Source organism: Herpailurus yagouaroundi, unplaced genomic scaffold (assembly GCF_014898765.1).
Source record: "Herpailurus yagouaroundi ecotype Mexico unplaced genomic scaffold, PumYag 187, whole genome shotgun sequence".
In the NCBI taxonomy this organism is placed as follows: Eukaryota; Metazoa; Chordata; class Mammalia; order Carnivora; family Felidae; genus Herpailurus; species Herpailurus yagouaroundi.
The window spans coordinates 16,387,879-16,398,280 of NW_024412418.1; the positions used below are offsets into that span (position 1 = coordinate 16,387,879).

Consider the following 10,402-nt stretch of genomic DNA (forward strand, 5'->3'; position numbering starts at 1 on the left):
ATCTGACCACAGCGTTTAGCCGTGAAGACTTTCTGGAGGGTAAAGGTTGAGACCATATCCCTGTGGGTAGAGTGTCAGAGACAATTCAGTTGCTAATCATCCTAGGAAGAGGCATAGAGATCCGGGCATAGAGAAGGAGGGCGACGTCTCCAGGCACCTCACCTGGTGCGCAGGTGCCAGACCCCTAAGGAAATACAGATTTGACCCCTGGTGTTGGGTTCAGCCTCAGTGGCCACATGGAGGCTACCCTGCACCCCTGGACAAATAAACACAGAAAATATAAGGTAATGCAATATGTTCTATTGTGTTGCTCTGTTTAACTCTGTAGTTAGTAATGATAATTACAGCTTACACGTGGAAGCGCTTTGCATTTGGTAACTTACTTGATGTTCCTAACAACCCATCGAGGTGGGTGTTATCATTACTCCGGTGCTATAGATGAGGAAGCTGACGCAGAGAAAGGTTCAGTGACTTCTGCGCAGTCGCACAGCTGGTGAGTGCCAGAGCTGGGACTCCAGCCCAGACAGTCTGGCACCAGAGTCCCAGCTCTTCACCTTCACAGGGAGCGTCTTTGTAATAAGGGTTCCCTTGGGCACCGGCAGGAACCACCGCCGGGAGTAGTTCTGAAGTATACTCTGCCTTGCAATTTACCTCCATCGCCCCAAAGCTCCATTTCCTCAGGAGCAGGAGTCTGTCTTCAGCTGGACGACAGGAAATTAAGGGATTTTTATCTTCTCCTCCGGCCACAGTGTGGGGGCGTGCTGATTGTACATCAGGTAAACCCAAGAGTTATTTTACCATCCTCTCAAATCTGTCCTCTACTTAAAAAATGCTTTTTTTCCTCATCTCTGCGCCTCGGCTTTCTTGCTGGAGATGCAGTTTCTCCTCTGGGTGTCCCGTCTAAAATACATACTGCTCTTCTCCCGACGAGGATTCAACCCCGGCCCGAGCTCTGGGACGGTGATCCCCTGCAGCTGTCCACGAACACTAACTAATACAAAGGATGACTGAGGGTTTCAAGTTTCCTGTTTACAGCCACCATCCAATGGGGATCTTTCTGGGAGAAACTGAGACTGGCAACAAATTAACAAGGGTTCGGTTATTTTACAGGGGAGAACAATCATTCCTCTGACCACTTTTGATTCATTCCATCTCTGGTTTCCATGGAGCATCATAAAAGGATCTATGTGTGCGTCAGGACAGCGGACGGACGGAAGCGGCCCGGGGCAAACAGGAGAGGAAGCTTCTGCCTCATGCGTCTCCATCCGAAAGTGAGTTTTCCCCAGCACTGGGTATTCAGTTCCTGAGTTCCGGAATTGGCGGGCTGCTCTGCCTGGGGAAATGACAATGACCGGGCGGGGTAACACAGCCCCCATTCCCGTGGTTGCTTTCTTCCCTTCTCAGAAGACCTTTGCCCCTGAGCTGCGGCCCCTTTACAGGTTTATGCTTGCTTCCGTCTTTCCCCTTTATAGCCACTTGCTGGAAAATCTATGTGGGAAATCAGAGGTGCCTGCTGAACCGCCTCTGCCGAGGGAAACCAGTTGAAGAATTTTCAGAGGCTGACTCTGGAGCGTAGGGGTACTACCACGCTTTGGCTGCCCAGAACGCCTTCCCGCTTCTTTTCACAGCTCCACGCCCCTTCTCAGTCATGTGATTTTAGAAGGCTTAGGCCGTTGGCTCAGGAGCAGAGCATGTGATTTAGGATCAGCCAATCACTGCATTGCATTCTCTTGGCCGCCAATGATTGGTTCACTGATAACCATGTGACTTAATTAGAGCCATTTAGAGAGGCAGTAAGACTTTCGGTGGGAATTCTAGGAAGGAGATTCTCGCTCAATTCTTGCTGAACTTGAATGAGGTGTGAAGTTGGAGACCTGGTAACCATTATAGATAATCGGGGAGCTGTGGTCTTTGAATATGATCAAGTCAGGAAGAGAGAGAGACGCTGACTCTTGAGAACAGTACCTGAGCCCCTGAATCAGCCTATGTCTGAGCAAGTCCTGTTTCCGGACACTTGGCTACGTGATTCAATGCCATTTCCTTCGGGCTTGCACTGTCTCGGGTTGCATTTTGTGTCTTGCAACTGAAAGAGTTGCCTGTTTCCCTGTAGGGATAGTTGAAGGAAGCTCCGAGAATAAGAGCTGCTTCAGCCAGGAAAGCAGTCCTCGGCTGAGGGTATTTGTCCCTTTACATTGATCGTGAGAAAGCAAAATCTGCAAAATATGCTTTTAGAGCCATTAGCCTTCCTATTTCCTTCCATCTAAAACTGTTATTTTTGGGGGAGGGGGCGGAAATCTGTCCAGTTTATTCATCAGGTTATTGGTGGGCTTCCCTTAAAGTGAACAGACATGGGTTGAAATCCTCAATACAACTCTAGCATGTCTTTTTTTGGTCACCATGCCTTTTAAACGCTTCTGTCATCTCAATTACACCATCTTTTTAGCTAAGAGATGGCGTATGAAGACATTTGGCAGGGGACCCAGAATCACCTGAATCCCACCTTGGCCTTCCGACCCCGGCTCTCCACAGTGCCCCAGGGGAGCAGTAAGTAAATTATTTTTAGAGAGAGCTTTGATCCAAAACCTTAATGGAAATTCAAGTAAGTAAGGTTGGGCCTCATGTTCTTTCTCTTTATTGTTCAGTTCCAATTCTCAGATATAACCAGTCCATTGACCTAGACCTTTCCTTTTCTGGGAGAGCTAAGCCTGAAAACCTAGTTATGTTTAGGTTTGCAGACATGCAATCAGCGTAAGACACTCCATCTTGGGTCCAACCTTGGCCAAGCCAAGAGCTCTGAACATGCTTCTGATGAGAAGATGAACGTGTCCAAGGAAAGAGGAAGTGAAGGGGTGGGGAGAGGGGCATCTAGGGTTGCCCTGCCATTTTGGCCACAAGGAAGGCAAAGAAAAAAAACTATTCCTCTATTACATGTGCTATAACCTTGTTTCTGTGGAAATGTCCACCTTTGGAGAATGTGACCAATACATGTCTTGGAACTAATCTGACCCATACTCCCTCAGAGCAGAACAAAGCAGGAGGTAAAAAGAGAACTTCTGAAAGCTTGTTCTTAATAGTTACCGTTATCATATTAGAATAATGCTGGCTATGATAACAAATCATCTCTAGAATTCCAACAGCCTCACACAAGTGTACTTTTTAAAATTTTTTTATTTTTTAACATTTGTGGTTTTTTGAGGGTGGGGGGGGAAGGGCAGAGAGAGACAGAGAGAGAGAATCCCAAGCAGGCTCGGAGCCGTCAGTGCAGAGCCCAGCACAGGGGCTCCATCCTACAAACTATAAGATCATGACCTGAGCCGAAATCAAGAGTCAGACGCTTGACTGAGCCATCCAGTCGCCCCAAAGTTCCTTCAGTCTTAAGGCTTTCCTTGAAGGCTAACCACTTCAAGGTTATGGTTTTCAACTTTAAGTGCACTTTGTCGTTACCCGAAGAGCTTTGACAATGCTGATAGGTGGGCCCCACCCCCGGAGATTCCTATTTCACTGCTTTGAGCAGCAGCTTGGGCACCAGTAAGTTTAAGATTCCCCCAGAGGAGTACAAAGTGCAATCAGTATTTCACTAGGGCGTTGCCAGAGGGCCATTGTTTCAATGTGTGGTCCTCAGACCAGCAGCAACAGCATTTGGGAACTTATACAACTTGCAAATTCTCAGATCTCAACCAGATTTGTGGAATAAGAACGCCAGGGTGAGACCCAGCAATCTGTGCTTTAATAGCCTTCCAATTGATTCTGATGCATATTCAAGTTTGAGAATCAGTGCCCTAGTTGTCTGCATCAAAGAGCCTCAAAGTTCTCTGCATCCAGGTGGAAGAGGAGAGAGGGAGTTTGAAGGAGCACGCATGCTGCTTAACTACCTCGGACTGGCCGTGACCTCACAGTCTCTTGGCGATATCTAGTCCCATGGGTCCAGCTAGAGGTAGAGAGGATGGGGAAAGGGGATCCAGGCTGGGCAGTCTGTTCCTGCCATAATCATACATTCTTGAGTTGTCTATACTGACCCTGAATTCCACACTGATTCAGGATGGAAGAAAAATGAAAGGCAATTCCAAGTTCTACGTGTAACATAAATGGTCAAGTCTCCTAAGACTGAACAAAAACCCAGAAAATGATATGCAAATTATTTATTTTGACATAGGATAGTATGGGTTCATTTGGACAGAAAAATTAACACAAAAAACTTTCACAAATTTATAAGCAATATATCCCATCTTAAAATAGCAATTCTTCGTTAAAGTGATAAAATCTCTTGAGTTCTCATTCCAATTAGATCTCTCTGTGATACAGCTTGTGTCCATTCACTTCCCCCAACAGCTCAACAGCAACTCTGAGGCAGAGATAGACAGAAGACTGGATCTGTAGGCACAAGATCCTTTCAGAAGCCAATCCAGAAGGAATCTCCCCACCCAAGACTCCACTATGCTGCAATGGAGAGAAGAAAGACATTGAAGTCAGGCAGTTGGTGATTCGGTATCCTGGCTTTGCCATTTCCTTCCTGTGTAACCTTGGGTGAGATGCTTAACCTCTCTGAGCCTCAGGTTCCTCTTCTGTGAAAGAGATAAAAAGTCCTCGTTTGTAGAACTCTGGGGACAACTACAGGAAAAAACATAGGTAAAGAGGCCTAATATATCTTAGCTCTTCTAGTCCCTAAATTCTCTCCAAACATTCAGGATGGGAATAGACCAATAGAACACACGCAGATGACATAGGCCACATTGTGGTCTCCATTCCAGGAGAATGCCATCTGGTTGAGTTTCGGCTGCCTTATGATGACAAAAAGAATTCAGGCCATTGTTGTCTCCAACAGGACACATACAGGAGAAGCACTGAAGATGCTTTGAGATTGTCTGAGGGTGGCTAGATACAACCTATTCTTATTAAAGCTATTTATAGTGAGAAGCCTTTCAGGTCAGGCCTGCCTTTCCAGTCCGCCTCATTGGCAAGGTGATGGGCTCTGGGCTCTGTTTGTTATATGTTGCTCGTGGTTTCTATTGGTTCTGGCTTTGGTGGTTTGTTTCATTCACACTAGATGCCAAGGGGACCATATGGCCCAGTGAGCTAAGGAACAGCCTGGATATCCAGGGACTTTGTGCTGTCTGTGACACTTCAGAAAGTGACTCAGTTAGCCAGTGGTAACAGAAAAAAGAGAACCCGTGACTATTTCATCCATTTGAGCACAGAGACAACTCTAGCCATTTGAATGCTTAACATATACACCAACCCCTTGAAAGCTAAAGTCTAATTTGGGCTCCATGATTCTAGAGGTCGAGGAGCCAGGGAGGGGCTGGAGGGGGGTGACACCAGGCAACTACTGGCACTTACAATGTTGTGCATCCAAAATAAAATAGATAGTTCCTAGATGTTTTTAATATCCAGATCTCAGAGTCAGGTCAGAGCTCATAACAATACAATGACAACTGGAATAAAACCGTATGTGGACAGTGCCTTCCAATGTACAGAACATTTTTATACAGCGTCGGGAAGTCGATCCTTACCATTTCTTGGGAGCACAGAAGTTATCACACTTAATTGTCTTGGTCAGAGATCCTTTGGTGGCATGGAATATTTACCCACTACAAGCTACCAATTGCATGTGTGATAGTCAGACGGCAGCACTCTCTAAGTAACGCAGCCCTGCATCAAAGTGGCATTTTTCTCCCCAGTCTCGCCCGGAGCTAAAGCTGGGCAGTCGATTCTTGCTGCCAAGTTTACAACATGGTTGGGATGGTGAGAGCTCTACGGAATTCATGTGAAAGGTAATCCACATTCTCCCTCGTGCAGCTGCTCTTAAATTTACAAGGACATGTCCCTACATGGAGTCTCTGGATATTATACTAAGATTGTCACATGTCATGAACACAGTTCAACGCTGCAACTCAGCCGATTGGAAAACCTGATTCAATTGCAAATTTGTTTTTGGCAACTGCATAGCATCTTCCCAAAATATATTAGAGTTGCCATTGACAGATGGTTTGAGATGGGCCAAGGGAGGCTGTTGACAGATATCCTGAGATGGATCTTATTACACTGACATATCTAAAGAATACCCCATGGGAAATGCCTTCACAGACCTGGAGGCTGGCGGAACAAGATGGCAGCCCTTCAAGAGAATTGCCAATAAAAAGACTGAAAATGGGCACAGCCTTCTGGAGGTAATCTGGCAGTATGTATGGAATCTTAAAACATTTATACCCCTTGACCCCGTATTTGTCTCTTCAAGTTGAAAGTGCAGCTCAGACATGCATGCAAAGATTTGTGTGTAGAGATTTTCACTGCGGCATTAACCATAGAATAATGAAGAGCTGCAAATCACCTGAAGTCCCACAACGGGGGGGCAGTTTGAACACACCAGTTATATTTATATCCGCGCTTACTGTGATAAAAAAGAAGGCAGGTAAAGAGCTGTCTGTGGAGGGTGATCTAAATTTTGCAAAAGGAAAAAAAGGACTGGAATTTTTTTTTCTTTTTATTTATCAATAATCACTTTATTATTTTTTAAGCATATGACACTTTTTTCTTTTGAAGTTTTTATTTAATATTCTAGTTAGGTAACATACGGTGAAATGTTGGTCTCAGGAGTAGAATTCAGTGATTATCACTTACATACAACACTGAGGGCTTATCACAAGTGCCCTCCTTTATACCCATCACCCATCTTGCCCACCCCCCACCCACCTCCCTCCTTCAACCCTCAGTTTCTTCTCTGTACTTAAGAGTCTGTTACCTGGTTTGTCTCTCTTTTTCTCCCTCCCATATGGTCATATGTTTTTGTTTCTTAAATTCCACATATGAGTGAAATCATAGGATATTTGTCTTTCTCTCACTGACTTATTTTGCTTGGCATCATACTAATTCCATCCATGTTGTTGCAAATGGCAAGATTTTGTTCTTTTTGATGGCTGAGTAATATTCCAGTGTGTGTGTGTGTGTGTGTGTGTGTGTGTGTGTGTGTGATCCAGTGAGTAAAGGCCATATATATATATATATATATATATATATATACATACACATATGCCACATCTTCTTTATCATTTCAATAGTCAGTGGACATTTGGGCTCTCTCCATAGTTTGGATATTGTTAGTAATGCTGCTATAAACGTGGGGGTGTATGTCAGAGTGGCTAAAATTAACAACACAAGAAACAACAGGTGTTGGCAAGGATGTGGAAAAGGGGAACCCTCTTGCACTGTTGTTGGGAATGAAAAAACATTTTCTAAATGTTAATAGTGAGGATCTGTCAGTGGTGATATAATGAGTAAATTTTTATCATTTCACTTTTTCTGTACTTTTAGTGAATATGCCACTTGAAAAGGTCAGAAAAATATGTGCTATTTTAAATTTATATAAACAATAATTTATAAAAAATTTGGGGTAAGAAAAAAGTCAGCAGTAACCAATACAACTATTTAAATTTAATATCCTAGGCTTTGTCCTGTTATACATGCAAATTTTTTATATAGTCAGAGAGTACCTATATCTTTGTACTCTATTTTTTATAATCTAAGTAAGAATAACACTTAAGAAGTCTTGGGGCGCCTGGGTGGTGCAGTCGGTTAAGCGTCCGACTTCAGCCAGGTCACGATCTCGCGGTCCGGGAGTTCGAGCCCCGCATCAGGCTCTGGGCTGATGGCTCAGAGCCTGGAGCCTGTTTCCGATTCTGTGTCTCCCTCTCTCTCTCTGCCCCTCCCCCGTTCATGCTCTGTCTCTCTCTGTCCCAAAAATAAATAAAAACGTTGAAAAAGGAAAAAAAAAAAGAAGTCTGATGAACCTGGAAAATTCTGTGTGTGTGTGTGTGTGTGTGTGTGTGTGTGAGAGAGAGAGAGAGAGAGAACCCATACACATATTAATTGTTTGAAAAATGATAATCAACATGCATGGGATAACTCTCTTAATCAGAAAATCTGCTTATTCAAAAAAATTTAACTTCGACCTCATTCTATAGTGAAAGTAATTCTCTGTAGGCTTAAAATCAGGAATATACAACTAAACCCCTGAATTTCACCCGTTCAGCAGATTTTTGAAATCTACTAAAAACTCTTCAAGAACATAAAATGTAAACATGATCCAATCCACTGGAGAGAGAGAATAATGGATTTGAAAAACCAATGGATGAAAAATCTATTAAGCGTTAGGAAGCAGTAACAGTGGTAAAATTATTTGTGAGACAGATGCACACACGAAATCGAGGGTGACGGCACAACACAAGAGGCTGTGGCTGTGGCAGTGACTGGATGTCCATAATGGCAACAGCCACAAGGGAAATTTAGGAAAGTATGAAAATTCAGTATTTAGAATCAAAATCAGGCTTGATGCGGAAAACAAATCTACCGTCTTCCAAAAACAATGCAGAACCTGCAGTTGTATTTTACCAAGGCCTGCCTCACACAATTCAAGTCAAAATATTACTTTCATCAGAGAATTATTTTTGTTCTTCCATGAAAGAGCACAGGAAATATGTTATGAAATTGCTTGCCAAGGTCAAAAAAATCTCATAATCTTGACGAGAGGCGGTGGAGGCGGGGAGAAAGAATACTCATGCCTTCGTCTAGACCAGTAGTTCTCAACTGGGGGCAATTTGGTCCCTTAGGGAATATCTGGCAATGACTGGAGACAGTGTTGGTTGTCACAGCTGGATGGGGGGGAGGGGGGCGGTGCTGGGAGAATGCCATTGGCATCCAGTGAGTAAAGGCCAGAAACGCTCCTGACCCTCTTCCGGCGCTCAGGGCAGCCCCTCCAACAAAGTATTGGCCCCCAAAATGTCAGTCGTACCAAGGCTGAGGAACCGTGGTCTGGACAGTGACAAATGATTGGGAAGAAATGGCCAAACGTAAGGTCTCTGCCCTCTGTCCTCTACCTGGGGGAGGAGGCGGGGGGAAGGTGGTGTGCTAGGGAGGGGCCCCCTTCTCCTCCAAGTCCACCTGCGGCTGGCCTGCGGCCAGGGAGAGAAGGATGTCCCCCACTCCTGAGGGCTGAGGCCCCAGTTGCATCTTTCATTAGATGAGAAAATTTAAATACAGTAAAATCTTGATTTGACTGGAATTTATACAGGCAAACCTCTCAGGGCGGCCAATGTTTGTTTTTTTTTTTTTTCTACACAAGGGAAAAGGAATAAAATACATGGAAGAAAAGCTTACTTAAGGAACTTCAAAAACATGTCCTAGGGTCAAGTACAAATTCTACCCAATCTCCTGTTTTGTTTTCTAGACAATGGGAGTTGGGGTCCAGAATGTTTAGCCCGAGGTCCAGCCTGACCCACAACTATCACAGAAGAATTTAATTGCATTGGGAGTAAACTGTGCTTCTTAAGTCAGGAAACTCGACTCATACTTTTCAGTAAGATTTTCAAGGGTTGATGTGAAAAGGATTTTCTGGTTAACTCTGAGACGACCTGGAATCTCCATTCCCTGGGCATTTTGACAGATTGGCGTTTTCCTGTGGTTGACATTCCTTAAGATGTTCTTGACATTGGCAAGGTTTACAGGAAGGGCTACCGACGGTGTTAAAAGCTCCAATCCAAATTTCCCCCTTCTACATTCTGTGTTTGTAACATCGGAACGCGTTAAAATAAGCATGTGACGTTTCTGTGTAATTAAGAAAAACAAGTCCCCTGCTTTGCTTTGGAAATCTAGATAAAACAAAACACTCAGTAGGTAGAAAAGTGTTAACTAGCCTACAGAACAGCAGCAGGGGAAGGTAAAATTTTGGTTCCGATCTGCAACACATTCCAGACAGGCAGCTTTATGTGTCTGTGTCAGTTTGGGGGAGTTGGGAAAGTTGGACTGAAACATTTGGCGGATAGTCTTGTGAGGAAAAGTAGATGGTTTTGCCTGAATCTACCTAATCTCATTCTGACAGGTGCCGGTACAGGCTGGCAACAGCCAGGACTGACTCGGCTCCAACATTATTGCTAACTGGCAGCAGCAGGCAGTACGTGAGTCTGGTATGTGAAAGATGGGCGAAAACTAACACAAAGCCAAAACTCCGAAACTCCAATCGGCTTTAATTAGTCAAGAAAAATCAACAGCTTGAGAATGTACACCTACTGAGACAGTAGGAACCAGAGGCCTGCAAAGTGTTCCTAGGCCCGGCTAAGGATCTTGTACCCACTGCCCATCTCCTTTGGCTTTTGGGTTTTCCACCTTGATCCATAAGGTGTTAAAAATGGCTATTTTCTGTTCCTGCCAGACGTAGCAATGCTTAATTTAGAAAATGCAGGGGCGCCTGGGTGGCGCAGTCGGTTAAGCGTCCGACTTCAGCCAGGTCATGATCTCGCGGTCCGTGAGTTCGAGCCCCGCGTCAGGCTCTGGGCTGATGGCTGGGAGCCTGGAGCCTGTTTCCAATTCTGTGTCTCCCTCTCTCTCTGCCCCTCCCCCGTTCATGCTCTGT

The 10,402-nt window shown here is 44.6% G+C and overlaps 1 long non-coding RNA gene across 1 annotated transcript; it reads left to right on the forward strand.

Annotated features, from left to right (window-relative positions):
• The first annotated feature begins 291 nt into the window (after positions 1-291).
• LOC121043541 (uncharacterized) lies at positions 292-5,458 on the forward strand. Its single transcript, XR_005796890.1, has 4 exons — positions 292-776; positions 1,111-1,271; positions 2,444-2,544; positions 4,330-5,458. It is a non-coding gene; the product is annotated as an uncharacterized LOC121043541 (long non-coding RNA).
• Positions 5,459-10,402: the final 4,944 nt, after the last annotated feature.